Consider the following 21,590-nt stretch of genomic DNA (forward strand, 5'->3'; position numbering starts at 1 on the left):
AGATAGAGCTGCCGCCGCTGAGAGCCCGCCGAACTCTGAATGTCTGAACCTTTTGCTAAACCTGTGTGGGCCGCTGCCGCCACTGAGAGCCCACCTACATCTGCACCTTCAACTCTTCCTCTGGATCCATGTGGGCCACTGCGGCTGAAAGAGAGCTGCCGCCGCTGAGAGCCCTCCGGAATCTGCACCTTCGAGCCCTTCGTTGAACTTGTGTGGACCGCTGCAGCGAAGAGAGAGCTGCAGCCGCTGAGCGTCCACCATTGTGCTAGCCTGGCCAAGACCATCCTCTGTCATGTGGGCCACCGCAGCTGAGAGAGTGCTGCTGCCGCTGAGTGCCCGCACCCTTGCCTACTCTACATCATTGTGACTTGCCCCTTGGGCCGCCGCAGCCAAAAAGAGGGCTGTAGCCGGTGGGTGCTCACACCCTTTGCTACTTTGCATCATCGTTTATTGCCCCGTGGGCCACCAAAGCCAAAAGAGAGCTGTCGCCGCTGAGTGCCCACACCCTTTGCTACTTGGAATCATCGTGAGTTGTCCTGTGTGCCGCCACAGCTAAGAGAGAGCTGTGGCGGCTGAGAGCCCGCACCTTTGGCAACTTTGCATCCTTGGGATTTGTCCTATGGGCCGCCGCAGCTGAGGGAGAGCTGCTGCCGCTGTGGGCCCGCACCTTGTTTACCCTTGTTGAGGATTGTCGCTATCGTTTCGTGGGCCGCCGCAGCTAAGAGAGAGCTGCTGCTGCTGTGCGCCCACCACGGAGTTGTACGACGAGAGTTATCCTCACCACCAGCCCGGGCCGCCGCAGCTGCGTGCTGCTGCCGCTGAGCGCCCGCCTGTCCCCAAGTGCCCGAATCATTGTGGGTGCACGCTGCGGACCTCAGCCCCCAAGACTTGTGGTCGCTGGGAGTCCGCCTGTCATCGTCTCTGCTTCTTCGAGAAGCTGCGTGCTGTGTCCCCTTTCAACAGCAGGCCTCAGTCACTGTCACGCTTTGATGAATACATTACTGTCTTTCTTTTTGAGTCCCTGTGGGTTGACGTGAATTGTAGTTGTTGAAACGCTTTGAGAGTTTTGAGTTAAACTGTTAGATAAAGATATTATTTTTCCATACCTCCCTGAGTGGTGTCCTTTTGTGGTGTCATTACTGCCTTATTGTACGTGGTCATAAACGCTTCACACACTGCCTCTGAGATAGGCCTATCTGCTCGTTCTACGATACCACAGGGTTGAGCAGGGGAAATCAAAGGGGGTGGGCCTCTTGCCCTGACTTAGGAAGAAGGGCGCCTATTTGGATAGTGGCGCCAGCGAGTGTCAACTAGAGACCCCCATTTTTAACAAGTATCAAAGCCCCTGGACAACCTTATTACACATCCATCGTAGCTTACTTCTCTCCCACAGCTGTTGAGAAAGTAAACCACCCAATCTGAAGCCAGGATCTTTTTTTTTTTTTTTTTTTTTTTTTTTTTTTTTTTTTATAAGACCTTTATTGCACACTTAATTCAAGACATAGTTGAATGCCTACAACCTCTGGGGCCGGTCTCAATCAATTCAGCAACCAAGTTTGAATGTGGAAGTTTACACAGCCGTTTAGCCGGCATCCCTGAGGCCCGGCGGCAATCATATCTAGCGTGCATCATTACTTCGCCAATTTTGTCGGTAGACATAAAGGTCTGCTTTTTAACCTTGGAACCAAACAGCACCAAACAACAAGGGCACAGTCGTCGAATAAAACCACAGAGCGTTCCCAGCGGGCAAACAGACTTGTATCCATCATCAGATCATCATAACAGTAGTGACGTAGTTCATGGCCTCTCCCGGCTCCACCCTCCCTTGCTCTAGTCAGGCATCCACCAAGGCTGCAGATCTCAGCAGCACACATTTCCCAGCCACATGCTAAATCTTAATCTGACAACCCCTCATCCAACTCCTCTCTCGGTGGTTCACAGATGTTTCCTCTGTATACGTTCCATGCCCCCCAGATCTGACCCCATTTCTTGGGGCAACCCCTCCGGACAAACACCGCCTTCTCCGCCACCATTGCGTCATCCATATCATTGCACCAATCTCTCAGTCGGGGCACTACAGGCGACCCCCACAGTTTAGCCACATTGCGCTTCGCAACCATCAGGCCCAACACCACCCAGTCCCGCTGTCGATGGGTCAAGTCCGTGGCCTCCCATACGTTTAGCAGGCAGCAGCGTGGGTCTGGCCGCAGGGAAACAGTCATAGTCTGGGAAATAGTGCGGAGCACCGCTGTCCAATACCCTGCCAGCCTCCCGCAGTCCCAGATGGTGTGGTAGAACGTCCCCCTTTCTCCGCAGCCGCGGAGGCAGTACTCCCGATCAGCCTTTCCTATTTTATACAGAACCGTCCTGGTATAGTATGTACGGTGCAGGACTTTCAGTTGCACCAGCTTAAGCCTGGAGGGAATCGCCGACTCGCACGGGGACGAGAGAGCTTCCTGCCACTCCGAGTCGTCAAGGTCACCTATGTCCGCCACCCAACTGGGCCAGGACCTTTTTTTAATGATGCTTCTGCTATAGGAGCTTCCAAATGGACTGGGCTGCAATTCTTGCTGAAAATAGGGAGGACCTGTCCAGACTGATGCAGCAAGCACATACCATGCATATACCCAAAGCGCATGCAGCAAAGTAAGTGCAGCATACTGATAATGTAGGCTGCATGTCCTGAGCCAAATTCTGCGCTTTTCTAATGCAAAGATGCCTTTGATACTGATCAGAAACATAAAAATGGAAATTCGATCCAGACATAAATTATCTTCAGATAAGCAGCAATCAATTACTGAGTTTCCATTGAAATAGAGACACTTTTTCTGGCTAGCGTTGTGGTTTGTGAAAACGAATTATAAAAATAAGATTGAATACAACAAAGAATCATGTTTGAGGAACAGTATTTTCGAATTTCAGTGACAAACCATGTCTAATTTAAGCCACTTTCCCCTTTTCAAGATGAGAGCTTTAACAAAAATAAATGTAAATGCAAATGTCAGTTATAAAAAAAAAAACATGAGTCAAAACTGCAATGGATCCGGTCTTAGCACATACAGGTCTAAAACCACGGCAGGACAGTAACGTACATGCTGCACGTAAAGTAAATTACGGGTCAAAATTGAATGCCTGTTTCAGTGCTATACAGCATGGACCATAAATATTATCTGAAATATCCTGGCTTCATGTTGGAGATATAAAACTATGCGCGGCAAGCATTATTGCACATACACTTAGCATCCTTTAACCTGGGATATTAAAGTATCCACAAAACGACAGGAGTGGTAATACTAAAGCCTACATAAGAGCCAACGCTTTTACTTTCAAAAACATTTCAACACAAAGCAGCTTTAATACCAGCAGTGCTTCTGAAGGTAAAGTGTTTTCAAAGAAATCGGGGCATTTTCACTCCGCTCCCCCTCATTTACCCCTTTCCCTGATCTCCCAAACTTCAGCTTCCATGCCTAACATGCACACAAAAAGAAAGAAGTAAATAAATATGGCTTGCGATCGTGTGCACTCTGAGCAACAAGGCAGGTGATGACAGTAACATTCCTGCTCGGCTGTTCACACACAAGTAATTCCAGATCGTGTGGGGAGGGGCGCTGATGGAGGGGAGGTTATCTGGGTTAAATCAAGAAACACACAGGATATATTTGTATCTACTAGCTGCCAAATGAATAATGTGAGCAACACTTTTTTGCCGAAATAAATGTATACAAATTTTAAAGTTGAAGCCTGTTTCCCTCCTATGAAGATAACTCACAATGAAGGACGGTAAGCCCCACTTGTGGCGTTAACCAATCATCTGGCAGTGAGAGGTGAGAGCCTGGCAAAGACGGATGTATGACGATTCAACGCAAACAAACACAACGCACACCATTACATCGCATTCCTTATATCGCACACACCATTACATCGCACGCATTCACCACGCAAACTATTACATCGGACTCCGCATTCACATGCATGCAAAAGACTTTTTCATCGCACACTACGCCCACGCATTCTATCACACTGCAAAATTCTCCCTAATGGCCCCGCCAAACACAGTACAACGCCATGACATTTCCCTCAACTCTAAGGTGTAAACAGTAAAGGCAAAACAGTACCATGCACTAACATTAACCCTAAGCACTAACCATAAAGCCTAAAACAGTACCATGCACTAACATTAACCCTAAGCACTAACCATAAAGCCTAAAACAGTACCATATACGACTCCTAACCCTAAGCCTATCCCTAAAGCCTAAACCGTACCATATATGACTCCTAACCCTAAGCCCAAACCCTAAAGCCTAAAACACCACCATATATGACTCCTAACCCTAAGCCCTAACCCTAAAGCCTAAAACACCACCATATACGACTTTTAACCCTAAACCCTAGCCCTAACTCTAAAGCCTAAAACACTACCATATACTACTCCTAACCCTAAGCCCTAACCCTAAAGCCTAAAACATGACACCCTAGTCGAACTTGATCACGCCAAGAAAGCTAAAATGAAGGAATATGCTGATCACCGCAGACATGCAAAGGCGTCCAACATCCGTGAAGGAGACTAGGTGTTGGTAAAGCAGGACAAGAGAACTAAAGCAGACAGTCACTACCTTGCACACCCCTGCAAGTCACAAGCAGAAAAGGGACCATGGTCACTGCAGAGTCTGAAAGCAAACGGACGACCAGAAACATATCACACTTCAAAGGTGCAACCCCTCTGCCTATACTCGAGTTCAAGAGCCTGACCGTGACACGGACACATCAAGTCAAGAAAGGAACAGTCACTGTGAATATCGTCGAGCACTGGAGTCTGACGACATGAGAGACAAGAGCCTGGCAGACCAGATACAAGCCAGCCGACCACGAAGAACGATTCGAAGGCCTGTTCGGCTCATTGAAGAACTCTGAAGTAAGGTGAACACTTAAAATACAAAGGGGGGAGGTGTCAAATTCGACTTGTAACCCTAAGCCCTAACCCTAATGCCCAAAACACAACCATATACGTCCCCTCCACTACAAGTACAGCGTAAGCCCTAAAGCCTAAAACCCTCCCCTCCACTAAACTCGACCTTACCTGTCTCTCGCCGTGGTCCCAGCGTTGTCTCCCCGCCGTCCGTGTCCTGGCGACTGAGTTCTAAAAGCGCTTGCGATGTAATGGCGCCCGCGATGTAACGTTGTGCCTAGTGACCACACGCGTCGTAACGTCGCGTGTGTTGTGTCAGCATGCGACGTACCCTGTCCAGTGGCCTGAGCCAGAGCAGAGCTGAAGAGGGCTGGCCGTGGGATTTACCAAGGCATGGAGGAGGAGGGGGAAATGTTCCGCTAAAATGCTGCTTTCCTTTGACTAAAGGCACAAGTTCTTTGTTTTTTAATTGCTATATTGTCAACATTCAAAGAGACATACTGTGCTGCTGAATGTAGATAAAAACATGCTTATTATCTTCCTCCACATATAGGTTTGGTACAGTCTAGTTACAGCCACACATTCCAGGGCAGCTCCAAACGGCGATTGGCTGTTCTTGTACAGGAAAAATGCTCGAATTTCCTGCTGGTGATATGTCAAATTGTAGTATTAAACTGCTTCACATATCCCTGCTGAGTAAATAAAAGGTCTGTTTTCCATCGTGCTCAAAATCGACCAGGGAGCCTTCCCATGCCTGTTTATAGAAAGGCAGAGCGCTGACAAGCTCATAAAATGAAAGCAGCTCTGGCGCTGAGCAGGATTAATGAGTCCCTCAAAGAGCATATATACAATCAAAGCGTAATGATTCAGTACTTAGTCCCTGCTGCCTGGGAGGAATGAAAGAGGATAAGGAGGGACAAAGAGGCAGGACTGACCACTAGCAAGCAAGGATTTTTAACCCCTTCCATGCTGCCGCGATTCTGCTCCTGTGCTGAAGATTTCAGCGCGGGTGCGGTCATGACGGCCCCCAGCCGTCATCAGCACACGAGCACGACAGGCTGGGGGCCGTCATCAGCATGCAAGGGGTTAAAGGACACTGTTGTATCGGCCCCCCCCACCCCCACAGAAGACGCGGGACGCAGGAGCTTTGCTGTAAGCTTCTTTATTTTACTCCCCGTCTCCCTCCTACTGCTCCTTCCGGTCTCGCCCCTTCCTGCCCCCACCTTTTCCTGTGTTGCCTGCCCTGTCTGGAAGCCAGGGTCAGGCATAACGATATGACACCTCCCCCCTTTGTATTTTAAGTGTTCACCTTACTTCAGAGTTCTTCAATGAGCCGAACAGGCCTTCGAATCGTTCTTCGTGGTCGGCTGGCTTGTATCTGGTCTGCCAGGCTCTTGTCTCTCATGTCGTCAGACTCCAGTGCTCGACGATATTCACAGTGACTGTTCCTTTCTTGACTTGATGTGTCCGTGTCACGGTCAGGCTCTTGAACTTGAGTATAGGCAGAGGGGTTGCACCTTTGAAGTGTGATATGTTTCTGGTCGTCCGTTTGCTTTCAGACTCTGCAGTGACCATGGTCCCTTTTCTTCTTGTGACTTGCAGGGGTGTGCAAGGTAGCGACTGTCTGCTTTAGTTCTCTTGTCCTGCTATACCAACACCTAGTCTCCTTCACGGATGTCGGACGCCTTTGCATGTCTGCGGTGATCAGCATATTCCTTCATTTTAGCTTTCTTGGCGTGATCAAGTTCGACTAGGGTGTCATGATCTGTGGTTACGACTCGAGATTGCATGACAGCATCTGTAGTTGGGAGCCGGGTGTGTGGAATTCGCCCAAGCATTAGAGTGGCAGGACATTGGTTCGTGGTGCTGTGTGGTGTGTTATTACTAACAAGGGGGAGAGAGAGAGATATATATCGAAATGGATTCGCTCTCCCTGGTCAAATGTACATAAACAAAAAGAATCCCCTCCTTGGGTGTATCCTCCAGAAGTATCAGACTATAGGTGTATATTGTGCCTATAGTGGAAAAAAGGGGACCAACTAGACTCACTGACATATAACATAAAACACACACTTTTTCTTAGTGAATATGGCATTTTAGCGACATTCTGAACATTGCATCCTAGGTGGTTTGGGTTGTCAAATCTAATGTTGAGTGTTCCTGTGAATAAAAAGGAGAGACACTACATGCCCATAAACACTGGTAACATACTGTTTTCTTAGTGAATACAACATTATAGCGATATTCTGAACATTGCACCCTTGGTGGTTGGGGGTTGTCAAATATAGTGTTGGGTGCTCCTGTGAATAAAAAAGAGACAATGCACGCCCATATACACTGGTAACATACTGTTTTGTAGGGGTAGAAGTGCCTCATGAGCGCATCGTCAGGGTCTTTTTATGCTAGTTAGCACCTGTCAAAAGAATGGAGTATCAGATTGCCATTTTTACTTACATTGGCGTCGTGGAGATAGCCCTGCTCTCTACCCATATTACTCACGATTTCAGCGAGGAAATTCCTCCTGACCGACCCCTCCGTGGCTCCGGTGATTGTGTCAAAGGAGGTGCCGAGTACTGGTATTTGTACTTTTTCTCAGGCTCCGATCATTGAAAGATTGGATAATTGGCGTTTCCTGTCTGCCCTTGTAAGGGCTTGGTGCTGGTTTTGCTTGCGTCCCCAGGCATTAGTGTTGCGTTATCGCCCATGCGTGCTGCCATCCTGCACAGATGTAAATGTCAGTGGATCCACGCATGTGTTCTGCTCACCCTCGCGTGTCTTGCGCACGTTGGATTGAAGTGGGCAGCCCAGGCGTGTATGTCTATGGAGCCGCGCATGCGTGGTGCTCATTCTCATGAGTGTTTCGCTAGGTTTGCTGCGGGCGGGCACATGCAAGTGCTATTCTTATCGCCCTACTTCTTTCATCCAAACATTATTCCGGCTAATAATTAAAAAAAAAAAGGGGGGAAGGATTAAACGCTAATGTGTCTCGATATGTTACCTGACCATTAGTGGGAGTTGATAAAACCCACTTGGTATTACAGATAAAACATATGCAATCCAGGGGGGACCCTATTGCTTTATGAAAAAGTGTGATCCACCGGGGAGATCGAATACACCTAGACTGTGTTCAATGTTAGACATATTGATGCAATAACTCAGTCTATTCGCTCATTGTTCTCTAGTACATTGGAACCGGTCTGATGAGGTCCTTTCTAGGCTAAGTGAGTATTACAGTGTCACCCCTCGTGCTTGACTTCAACGTAGTTTTTGATGGTCTGTTATGGTATAGGCGGGGACGCTCAGGTAGACCAACCCTAGGTCAATTGTCCCCACGGGATGTCATCATTCAGACATTGGGTACTGGTCCCCAGGCGGAAAACCCACCTTTGCTCTTTTTCAAAGAGTTATTGTTCTGATTGTAGTTGTTCCACCACTGTCCACCTTATGTCGTTGACACATTGTTCGTTCTCCAAGAAATGGGTTGCCATTTTTGTCGTGATTTTTCTGCAACGTATGTTGCTCTTGTGCTCACCTATTCGTACCTTCACAGGTCTCGTTGTCATGCCAATGTACTCCAAATTACATGGGCAGGTGATCATGTAAATAACATTTCTGCTATTACAGTTGGTCAGTTTACGTTGTTCCTACTTGGTACCATTGCTGAAGGTCAAATGTTTACTTTTCTTTGTGAGCTGGCAGCTTGCGCAGTTTCCACAAGGGTAGTGGCCACCCAGACCATGTTGTGAGAGGTGGACTTGCTTTTGTGGTTTTGGGCGCGTGTGTACCAACATGTCTTTGAGGTTTTTACCTCTTCTATGAGCAAACATTGGCTTCTCAATATTCAGGGTCCCACTATTCAAAATGCACCAGTGTTTGTTCATTAATCTGGACACTTCGTTGGTGCTGGAACTGTAAGTGGTAACGCATATAGGTCTAGTGGATGCCTCATCTGGTGGGATTTTGTTCTCCAGCAGAGCTTCCCTGTTATTGTTTCTTGCCCTTTTCATTGCTACATCAATGATCTTCTCTGGATACCGTCTTTGTTGCAATTTCTTTTTCAGGTCTTGTGCTTGTGTTTTGTAATCCTTGATTTGGGTACAGTTACGCCTTAGTCGTAGAAATTGTCCGTACGGTAGATTGGTCCGTAAATTACTTGGATGGAAGCTGTCATACCTGAGGAGGCAGTTCCTAGAAGTTGGTTTGAAATGAGTGGTAGTGTGCCATTTGCCATCCTTAGAGAAAATGTTAAGATCAAGGAACACCAGCTCTTTGTTAGAGACTGTGTCGGTGAATTTCAAGAAACGGTTCTGCTGGTTCAGCCATTGCATGAACTCGCTCACTGTTTGGTGGTCACCCTGCCAGATTACAAACACGTCATCGATGTATCTCCTCCAGATGACGATATGTTGTTTATATGGGTTGTCAGTGTGTAGAATTTTCGTGCTTTCTAAATGATGGACGTACAGTCCGGCCAGGCTCGGCGCGAATGTACTGCCCATACTGGTACCATGGCTCTGGAGGTAGAGGGTTCCCTCAAACTCAAAAAAGTTTTTTGTTAGTGCCATGGTGATGCACTCCATGACCACACCAGGTGGTGTCTGCTACTTCCAGTTGGCACTGTACAACACCTCCTCAATTATGTTAATGGTTTCATCATGAGGGAAGCTCGTGTACATGCTTTCCACATCAAGACTTAGGAGTAGTTGGCTGTTGGCGTCAAAATCGAGGTTCTGTAATAGTTGCAGTACAGATTTTGTGTCCTTGAGGTAGGTATTTGTCCCTTGTACCAAAGGGCGCAGAAATGCATCAGAGAATTTCGAGAGTGGTTCCAAAATAGAGCCAATGCCCGAGACAATAGGTCTACCAGGTGGAGTTTCTAGACTCTTATGTATTTTTGGAATACAATAAAAGTACGGTATTCTCGGAGTTTTTTGAACTAGGAATTCTGCTTCCTTTTTGGAAAGCCAGTTGTGTGCTAGGGCTTCCTCCACCATGCCTCCAATGGTGATCCTGATGGATTCTGTCGGGTCTGTGGGAAGGATGGTGTAATTTCGTTGATCTGATAACAACCTCATACACTCTCTTTTGTAAGCTTCTGTTGTCTGCACCACTATCGCTCCCCCTTTGTCAGCGGGTTTAATGGTTATGTCTTGATTGTTGGACAGTTCGCGAATAGCCTCCTGTTCTCGGCGGCTGGTGTTGTGGAACACTTGTTGGTGTACTCTGGTCATGTTTTTTAGTTCGGCCATTATTGCGTTTTTAAAAGCCAGAACCTCGACTGGAAGAGCGTTGTCCGGTGGTGTGAAGGTGGATTTAGGTCTTAAACCCGTGTCGGTTTCGGGGCTCTTCTCTCTCCCTTTGAAAAAGGCTTGCAGTTTAATATTTCGAATGAACTCCTGTACTTCAGTATGTAACCTGAAAATATCCAGTTTGTTGGTGGGGACAAAACCGAGCCCTTTATTCAATACCTCTTTTTGATGGTCCGATAATTCCCATGGAGTGATGTTTATTACTAGGCCCCCTTCCGGCTGGTCGATGGATTGTCCGGTAGGGCCCCTGTCATGCTCCTCGTGTTCATCCTGGGATCCGGTTGTATTGGGTCTTGCCACATCACCGTGTTTCCTTTTCTGTTTCGGCCGCGGCGTGGTCCAGGGCGTGACGCTGAAAAAGGCTGGTTCTGATAAAACCCGGTGTCGAACTCGTTTGCCCATTGTGGGTACATAGGACCTGGTGGTGGTGGACCATAGTTATATGGAGGATAAGGGCCCGGCCTCCCGAATTGGGAGTAGTATGGTTGCGGTTGAAACCCTCTCCATCCTCTTTGTCTAGGGTATTGTTGGCCTCGTTGTCTTGGTGTTCCACTGTACCTAGGGTTGCTGTTTGTGCTTGATCCAGACGATCCTGTATCGGAACCGTCGCTGTCGATATCGTTGTTCATGTTGCGTGAAACGTACTCATCTTTTGTGTAAGGGTATGCAGTCTCTGGGGTAAAGCGATCCTTGTCTTTCCCCAGTTTTTGGAATTTGCTCTGTTTAAGTGTGGCCTCGAAATCCGACATCTGTTGGTTCAATTCGTCCAGTCTTCTCTTGAGTTCAGTTGGTTTTATATAGGTTTTCAGTTGGACCTCAATTTTTTGTATGTCAATCTTTAACTCTTGTGTGATCTGTTTGGCTGTCTTTATGATTAGCACTAGCCAATCTCGTGTGCAGTGCCACGAGATCAGTGACCATTCTTTCTTGAAGATTTTATCATTTTGAAAATTGAAAAGTTCGTTTTTGACCAGTAAACCCTGAGGTGCTATCTTGTTTCTTAGATATTCTGTCATAAGAAGGCCAAGGAGAGCTGCCTTGATCTGTGTTCTTCTGAGGTTCATCAGCTCGTCCCAGTCTGCCACACTGGGTCCCGGTTCTGTGCTACTCAAACCTTCAAAAGGGTTGGTGGCTGCTAGAATTTCATCTATTTCCTCCTCCGCAAAAGTGAGTCCATGTTCAGACTCCATCGTGCTGTAGTATCCATGCGATGTTATGTGTGTGTTTTAATATGTAGTGAGTTAGTCAGTTCCTGGTATAGCAAGGGAATAGGGGAACTCCCGCAGCTGTGCGCTGCCAATATATTATTACTAATAAGGAGGGGAGAGAGAGATATATATTGAAATGGATTCCTTCTCCCTGGTCAAATGTACATAAACAAAAAGAATCCACTCCTTGGGTGTATCCTCCAGAAGTGGGGAACACCCTTTTTGTTTTTGGTCCCCTCACACACCAACAGGCCCCTTGGTGTCATGCTTCATCATCGGGGTCATCGTACCCCTCTGCGGGGTACGGCGCGCTGCGACCCACGAATACGCGGGAGCACTTAAGATGACTATGTGTGGTGTGGATGGGGTATTCAAATGTGAGTGTAAAGTGGGGTTTAGATCTAAGTGAGTGAAGTTTAAAAAGAAACCTGGCCTGTGGGGTAACAAAAAAACTTTTAATGGGCCCCCAGGCCGGTACTATTAAAATAGAGTGTGGGAGGTTGATAATGCAAACAATGTGCACTACCTCCTGTCTGTGTGCGTCGACATGTTTCGGTGAAAACACCTTCTTCAGGACGGGGTGCACAAATCCCCACCTTACTCACGTTTCTCTATCTTATATCAGGATTTCTAATAAAAGTAAGATTATAAAGTGCAGGTAATAATGTACCTAACAAAAAATGTCGCTTATTGGTCAACCAGTTGGGAGAAAATAGACAAAAAATTTTTTGTGGTGGTCTACTGTTCACAACCATAGGTAAAGTGACCGGTGGTTACAGGTGACTTGATAGCGGTAAAAGTATCAGACTATAGGTGTATATTGTGCCTATAGTGGAAAAAAGGGGACAAACTAGACTCACTGACATATAACATAAAACACACACTTTTTCTTAGTGAATATGGCATTTTAGCGACATTCTGAACATTGCATCCTAGGTGGTTTGGGTTGTCAAATCTAATGTTGAGTGCTCCTGTGAATAAAAAGGAGAGACACTACATGCCCATAAACACTGGTAACATACTGTTTTCTTAGTGAATACGACATTATAGCGATATTCTGAACATTGCACCCTTGGTGGTTAGGGGTTGTCAAATATAGTGTCGGGTGCTCCTGTGAATAAAAAAGAGACAATGCACGCCCATATACACTGGTAACATACTGTTTTGTAGGGGTAGAAGTGCCTCATGAGCGCATCGTCAGGGTCTTTTTATGCTAGTTAGCATCTGTCAAAAGAATGGAGTATCAGATTGCCATTTTTACTTACATTGGCGTCGTGGAGATAGCCCTGCTCTCTACCCATATTACTCACGATTTCAGCGAGGAAATTCCTCCCGACCTACCCCTCTGTGGCTCCGGTGATTGTGTCAAAGGAGGTGCCGAGTACCGGTATTTGTACTTTTTCTCAGGCTCCGATCATTGAAAGATTGGATAATTGGCATTTCCTGTCTGCCCTTGTAAGGGCTTGGTGCCGGTTTGCTCGCGTCCCCAGGCATTAGTGTTGCGTTATCGCCCATGCGTGCTGCCATCCTGCACAGATGTAAATGTCAGTGGATCCGCGCGTGCTTCTGCTCACCCTCGTGTGTCTTGCGCACGTTGGATTGAAGTGGGCAGCCCAGGCGTGTATGTCTATGGAGCCACGCATGCGTGGTGCTCATTCTCATGAGTGTTTCGCTAGGTTTGCTGCGGGCGGGCACATGCAAGTGCTATTCTTATCGCCCTACTTCTTTCATCCAAACATTATTCCGGCTAATTATTTAAAAAAAAGGGGGAAGGATTAAACGCTAATGTGTCTCGATATGTTACCTGACCATTAGTGGGAGTTGATAAAACCCACTTGGTATTACCGATAAAACATATGCAATCCAGGGGGGACCCTATTGCTTTATGAAAAAGTGTGATCCACCGGAGAGATCGAACACACCTAGACTGTGTTCAATGTTAGACATATTGATGCAATAACTCAGTCTATTCGCTCATTGTTCTCTAGTACATTGGAACCGGTCGGATGGGGTCCTTTCCAGGCTAAGTGAGTATTACAGTGTCACCCCTCGTGCTTGACTTCAACGTAGTTTTTGATGGTCTGTTAGGGTATAGGCGGGGACGCTCAGGTAGACCAACCCTAGGTCAATTGTCCCCACGGGATGTCATCGTTCAGGCCTTGGGTACTGGTCCCCAGGCGGAAAACCCACCTTTGCTCTTTTTCAAAGAGTCCTTGTTCTGATTGTAGTTGTTCCACCACTGTCCACCTTATGTCATTGACACAATGTTCGTTCTCCAAGAAATGGGTTGCCATTATTGTCGTGATTTTTCTGCAACGTATGTTGCTCTTGTGCTCACCTATTCGTACCTTCACAGGTCTTGTTGTCATGCCAATGTACTCTAAATTACATGGGCAGGTGATCATGTAAATAACATTTCTGCTATTACAGTTGGTCAGTTTACGTTGTTCCCACTTGGTACCATTGCTGAAGGTCAAATGTTTACTTTTCTTTGTGAGATGGCAGCTTGCGCAGTTTCCACAAGGGTAGTGGCCACCCAGACCATGTTGTGATAGGTGGACTTGCTTTTGTGGTATTGGGCGCGTGTGTACCAACATGTCTTTGAGGTTTTTACCTCTTCTATGAGCAAACATTGGCTTCTCAATATTCAGGGTCCCACTATTCAAAATGTGCCAGTGTTTGTTCATTAATTTGGACACTTCGTTGGTGCTGGAACTGTAAGTGGTAACGCATATAGGTCTAGTGGATGCCTCATCTGGTGGGATTTTGTTCTCCAGCAGAGCTTCCCTGTTATTGTTTCTAGCCCTTTTCATTGCTACATCAATGATCTTCCCTGGATACCGTCTTTGTTGCAATTTCTTTTTCAGGTCTTGTGCTTGTGTTTTGTAATCATTGATTTGGGTACAGTTACGCCTTAGTCGTAGAAATTGTCCGTACGGTAGATTGGTCCGTAAATTACGCGGATGGAAGCTGTCATACCTGAGGGGGCAGTTCCTAGAAGTTGGTTTGAAATGAGTGGTAGTGTGCAATTAGCCATCCTTAGAGAAAAAGTTAAGATCAAGGAACACCAGCTCTTTGTTAGAGACTGTGTGGGTGAATTTCAAGAAACGGTTTTGCTGGTTCGACTAGGGTGTCATGATCTGTGGTTACGACTCGAGATTGCATGACAGCATCTGTAGTTGGGAGCCGGGTGTGTGGAATTCGCCCAAGCATTAGAGTGGCAGGACATTGGTTCGTGGTGCTGTGTGGTGTGGTCTGATAGGCTCGCAGCACTTCATTTAGTGCCGGTTGAATGTCACGGCAAGCCAGTTCAGCTTGCTGTATGGTCTTTTTGATTGTTCCCATAAAGCATTCTACCATCCCGTTGGCCTGGGCCACAACGTAGTGATCTTCCGATGTTTGAAATTCAGGTGTTTTGCAAATTCTGCAAATTCTTGTCCATTGAATGGTGGCCCGTTGTCTGTCTTTACCACCGCAGGTATTCCCCATGCTGCGAATGCTTCGTCGATGACAGGTATGACGGCCGTCGCTTTGGTGGAAGAGATTTGATGAGCAATGGGAAAACGAGAGTACTCGTCCATGATGACGACGATGTATTTCCCTGATTTCAACGGGCCGAAGAAGTTAATGACCACTTGTTGCCATACACTGTCTGGGAGGTCCGACATCTGCAGTGGCGCTGGTGGTTCATCTCGTCCCACTAGTTGGCAGGATGTACAGTCTTGGAGCGTAGCTTCCACCATCTGGTTGAGGGACGGGAACCAGACGCATGTTCGTAACGCTTTCTTCGTGGCCACCACTCCTCTGTGTCCTTCGTGCGCCAGGTTGACAATTCCTTGTCTTAACCTTTGAGGGATCACAATTCTTCTGTCTCTCAGTAGTCTGTCAGAACTGATAGACAGTTCTTCTTGGACGTGTTTGAATGCTCCAAGTTCTTGAGTGTTGACAGCTTCATTTCTGTGGGCGTCATCTAAGTGTCTCCACGAGTTGGTGCGGATTTGGTGCATAATGTTTTGAATTGTGGTATCTTGGGCGGATGCTTCTCGGATGGCTTCTAACGGGACTGCCGGTGGACAGGCATGGTGGATGATGAAATGGAGGTATTCCTCCGCCACAGAGCGTCGCACTTGTGTTAGGGTTTGTGGATGTCGCGACATGTAGTCTGCTGGGTTTTCTGCCTTCCCCGGTTTGTGGATGATACTGTAGGTGTAGTCCTGTAGGCGAATTCCCCACTGTTCAATCATTGGGGGCATCTTGGCCCGCGGGTTACCGTAGATGGTTGTCAGCGTAGATGAAATGATGAAAGTGTTCACATGCCCACACAACTGCAAGGCTTTCTTTTCCTGGTTGAGAGTAAGCCTTTTCCGTGTCGGTGAGGCTGCGACTGGCGTATGCGACAATGTGACGTTGATCAGCTTCATCATCATATTGTGCCAGGATTGCGCCTAATCCCACTGGGATGGCATCCACAGTGATTTCGGTCTTCGGTTTGGTGTTGATGTAGGCTAAGTTGATTGCAATGCTCACTGCCTCTTTGATCTTGTTGAAAGCGTGTTCGCAAGTAGCTGACCATAGGAATTGCTGTCCTTGACGTGTCAGTTCTCTGAGTGGATAGCTGATGGTTGCATAGTCTTTGCTGTAGCGCGCGCAGTAGCTGGCCATCCCTAGAAATGACCGGAGGTCACTGATGTCACGTGGTTGTGAAGTGTCCGAAAGGGCGGATACTTTCTCCGGTCAGGTCTCCTGCCGTTTTTTGAGAAGATGTGGCCGTAGAATTTGAGTGTTGATTAATGAAACTCGCACTTGTCTTGGTTGAGTGTGAGGTTGGCATTGAGGAGGGTATGACATACCCGATCAAGTGCTTTTTCATGTTCTTTCTGATTCTCCCCGAAGACCAAGATGTCGTTGCTGTAGTTAAATGCGTTTGGGATGTCTTGAATCACCCGCCGGACGGCCTCCTGAAAAATCTCAGCTGCCGAGGAAACTCCGAATTTGAGCGTTTGTATCGGAAGAGGCCTTGGTGAGTGGTGAATGTGGTGATGTATCTCTACTTCTCATGTAGTTCTAGTTGATAGCCTTTGTTAAGGTCCAATTTCGAGAAGACTGTCGCTCCGTTTAGGCACGTGATCATGTCGCTGATGTGGGGTCCAGGGTACCGCTCTCTCTCGATGGCCGTGTTTGGGGCTCATATGTCCACACACAAGCGTACCTTGTTGTCTTGACCTCTCTTAGGCACAACTACGACTGGCGACACCCATGTGGTGGGTCCTGTTGATCGCTCTATGATGTCCGCTCACAGTAGGTCTTGCAGCTCGTCATCTACTGCCAGTTGCAAGTGGAATGGTACCTTCCTGTGATGTTGTGCTATCAGTATTGTTTGTTCGTTGAAATGTAGCTTGACTTTGAAGTGAGTTAGTTTTCCTAGTCCACTGAATAGTTTCGGGAATTTTTTAACAATGTCCGGCGAGTCTTCCACTTTGTATAAGATCTCAACCAGCTTCAGACGTTCTGCTGTTGGCAGGCTGAGGAGGCAGTCTGCTGCTTCTGGCCTTCAATCACATGAATATGTGCTTGGATTTGTCGGTCTTTGTACGTCAGTGTAGTGCGGAACTGCCCTAGACATGGCAGTGGTTTTCTGGACATCCACGTGTAGACTCGCACTGCTGCTGGTTCTAGTTCGGTTTGGGATTCATGCTCTGATATTCTGTGCTACAGATGTAGTTAAGTGATGCACCCGTGTCTAGTACAAACTTGGCGGAATGGCTTCCTATTTGGATATCTAGCCGTGGATATTTCTTCAGTCTATCTGGGTCTGCCACCATGCACACGTATTCGTTGCTGTCCTGTGATATAGAGTGAGGGAAGATAATTCTCTAGACGTGGGCAGCTGGGATCTGAAGTAGTTTACTGATTGAGCGCTTGAGCTTGATGAGCTGGAGGAGCGGTCTCCCCATCCCTGTTCGGCTCTGGCTTGGTGACGTGATTCCGTGCTCTGTCTGGTCTGTTTCACCTCAGAGCGGCGAGTTTGGCAGTCAGCTTCAAAGTGGTTCTCCCTTCCGCATCGATGGCACTGTTGACCAACTGCAGGGCATTGGCCTGTGTGAGGGTAGTCTTGGCCACAACGATAGCATTATGACGATTTTCCCCTGGGTTCGCTGTTTCGGGTCCTGCTGCATGGAGAGTTTGCTCGATGTGTTCTCGCAAATCTTCCAGAATTGTGACGGTCAGGGCGACGCCTCGAGTCGGTGTGAGACTGTACTTGAAGAGCTTGTTCTCTTTTTTTAGGTATGCTCGCCTCCATCTTTTTTGCGTTTTCTTCCGCTTGGTCATTGATGCGGGTGAGTTCTTCTATCTCCTTAAGAGATTAGTGCTTGTTTAGTAGTCGACGATGTAGAGATTCTGATTGGCATCCCTCAATGATGCGCAGGCAAAGTGCATCTTTGGTGTTGAATTTTTCAAATTCGCAGTATCGGGCGAGACGCCTGATGCGGGCGATGAAGTCACTCATTGAGGCGAGGTTGAACGTAAAGCGTTCATAGTCTAGGTTCCGTTTGTGGAGGAATTTCTTATCTAGAGCTTCTTTCACATCTTCATAGGATGCGGTATTAGCGGCCGGTAGTGCCTTGATTATTTGTGCAATGTCTTTTCCCACTAGATTCAGCAGGGCTATGAGTTTCTGATTGGGATCACGAACTTGCCAACCCGTCATGAAATCTTCAAAATCTTCAGCCCAGCTTTTCCATTTAGGCCCCATGCTGTTCCCCGAAGTCAGCGTTAGGGCCTCGGGAGGGCGCAGGAAAGGTACTGCCATGAGCACCGGTTCAAGTTGCATGGCATTGTGGGTGGACCCAGTGGCTGCTGGCTGGGTGGAATCTGCCTCTACTGACATGGTGGGTGAAAATGTGACTCCGGTAGACTGTGGGGGCTTCTAAACCGCATAATTTGTAGTTGTTTTTAATGTTTTCGGAGGTCACCTGACCCCAAGATGGCCGCAGTGATAGGGTCCAATATTATCCTATGCACGGTGCCAGGTTTCAAGATGGCCACCGGAGAGACGTGAGCGTTTCACTCCCAGTGAATGAATTAAATGTTTATTTCTGTGCAAGGTAGTTATTCTACCAAAACTCACCCTGAATTCCTCTTTGCCGCCTTTGGGGTCGCGCTCTGTGGGTCTCAGGCTGCCTCGGCGGGTCAGCCCGATGTTCGCGCTCGTTTCTAGTTGTCGGGTGCTTTGCAGCGCATCTGCAGCCGCGCGCTCTTCTCGCGCTGCGGCAATCATGGAAAGCAGGTGTAGTGGGTCAGGCAATCCCACTCTGGTCACCAGTTTGTTGTATCGCCCCCCCCCCGACAGAAGACGTGGGACGCGGGAGCTTTGCTGTAAGCTTCTTTATTTTACTCCCTGTCTCCCTCCTACTGCTCCTTTCGGTCTCGCCCCTTCCTGTCCCCAGCTTTTCCTGTGTTGCCTGCCCTGTCTGGAAGCCAGGGTCAGACGATATGACAGACACTAAACCTAACAAGTTGAATGCAGGGGGATGTCTTTAAGCCTTCAAGAGAAGTTACAACAGGTCTCAAATGGTCGACCGAAAAAATGAAGGAAGCAAAAGCGATTTTGGGATGGGAATGTCTACTGAATGGTAAAACAGACATGCACCCCTGCTCTGTAGGTTATCTAGCATCCTAACATTTTCGACCCAGCACAGATGAAAATCTTGCATGCGTGCTGAAACCTAGGATTTAACTGAGCATGAGATCCAGGGCCTGGCTCTGAGGTCTGGAAGGTCTCTCCAGCCTAGATGGTATGACCTTTGACTCCTACGCTTTCAGTTATTGGCTTGTTTGAGCAGCCCTCCTTCAGGCATTCGCTATCTGTTTGTTTCACATTTTCAGACCTGCCCATATCATTTTGTGTATGTTTATATTTCCCCACAATTCTTGCAAAGTAGTAGGTAGGACAGGTACACTGCAGGATCCCGTACTAACACATAATACAGTAGATGGCATGATATTATAATCAGTATGTTAGAACTGGGATTCTTGGGTGGCTGAGGTATGCATCCAGGACAGGCAGGAACCACCACTCTAGTCAGGGTTAGCTAAATACACACTAAAAGATAGCCTGTGCTAACTTTCTGGTAGCTTGGCACAGAGAAGTCAGGCTTATCAAATCAAATCAAAATATACTTAATTTAGACAATCAAGTCCATTAAAGTGCCAGGGAAAGTTAAAAGAAAGATCGGTACATTATTTCTTTTTGGGAAAAAACCAATACAACGCAACTTTCACAATGCACTACCATTACAACAAAACTTTTCCAACGCAAGATTTATTACAACGCATGCTATTACAACGCAGATACTATTACAACACAGATACTATTACAACGCATGCTATTACAACGTAAGTATGGGTAAGTATTGTCATCAAATACTGAAAAACCAGAAGCTTCGGGCCTATAAAAAAGCGATACTCACCGCCAAGCTAGAGTATTTCTCTCAATCAGGCAGCAAACAAATCCAAAGAGATCTTTACGATCGTGCATGAGCTTGCTGCCTCTAACAGAGTTGTGCCTAGACCCATTCCCTCCCAATCCCTCTGTAACACTCTCAATGATTATTTCATTGAGAAAATCATTACCATAAAACGGAATATCCCTTCAGCACCCTCTCTGTTCGTCTGTCCTTCACTTCCCCCGCCTCCTTCCTTTTTTGACCAATTCCCGCTGATTTCAGAAGAAGCCTTTGATACCCTCCTGGGCAAAGTTAAGACGGGTTCCCCCGCTGACATTTTCCCGGCACATATCCTGAGGGAGATCTTCTCCTGCTGTCCAACCCCCCCTATTACCTTGCTCAACACCCCCATCACTTCAGGAATTGTACCTGATGCTTTTAAATCAGCCACGGTTATCCCCATTATAAAGAAACCTGGTGCCGATCCTACTGTTTCTTCCAACTTTCGACCTATTTCGCTCCTTCCACTCTTGAGCAAGATCCTAGAGAGCCACATCACCTCTTCACTCTCTACCTACATTGAGGCTCATCACCTCCTGGCTGACCACCAGGCCGGTTTCAGTCCTGTACACTCTACGGAATCTGTGGTCCTCTCAGTGGTCGATGAGCTCAGACGTGGTGCAGACACTAACTCCCCCCAGGCCTTAGTCCTACTCAATCTATCCACGGCCTTTGATACGGTCGACCATTCCATCCTACTCGACCGTGTCAGAGGTGCCGGCCTACGGGGGCCAGCCTTGTCTTGGCTCACTTCCTTTTTAGCAGGCCGAACTCAGGCTGTTCGGCTGGAAGGTTTTCTTGCACCCATCCGCCCCGTCTCCTGTGGGGTACCCCAAGGCTCCTCCCTTTCCCCTCTTTTGTTCAACCTTTACATACACCCCCTTATTGTTGCTTTACAGGATATGGAGGTCACGGCGTTCAATTACGCCGATGACCTCCAGCTCATCTTTAAACTCTCCTCTTCTCCCGACTCAGTTTTCAGGGTTCCTTCCACTCTTACTTTCATCTATAATTGGATGAACCTCAATCATCTCAAATTGAACCCCGATAAGATGGAGTTGGTTCTTATCGGTGGTCCCTCTAACCCTTGGTCCCCTGTTTTTTGGCCCCCCATCCTCGGTTCCCCCCCGTCCCACTCTGCTTCTGTCAGAACCCTCGGCATCAAGGTCAGCCAGGACCTTTCTCTGCGCCCCCAGATAAGCACAGTAATCTCCTCCTCCTTCCTCTCCCTCAGAATCATCCGTAAAGTCTCACGTTACTTCTCGGCTGAAGCTCTCAAACTCGTTGTTTCGGCAATGATCCTTTCCCGACTAGATTATGGTAATGCCCTTTGTGTGGGCATTCCAGTCTACGAATGTCGTCGTTTGCAGCTTATCCAAAACCAAGCAGCGCGCCTCATTTTTAGGCTCCCCAAATCTAGTCACATCACCCCTCTGCTCAAAACTCTTCATTGGCTCCCTATAAAGGAGCGCTTACGCTTACTCTTTAAGCTAGGCTGTTTGACCTATATGTCGTTAGCTAGCACTGCCCCTGCCTTCATCAGATCCAAGATCACTGCTTATGTCCCTGCTAGAAAGTTTTGCGGTCCTCCACCCAGTCTCTTCTTCTAGTCCCCCGATTTCATAAGAAGAAATCGGGTGGCTCCAGATTCTCGACACTT

This window comes from Lissotriton helveticus, chromosome 7, assembly GCF_964261635.1.
Source record: "Lissotriton helveticus chromosome 7, aLisHel1.1, whole genome shotgun sequence".
Classification (NCBI taxonomy): Eukaryota; Metazoa; Chordata; class Amphibia; order Caudata; family Salamandridae; genus Lissotriton; species Lissotriton helveticus.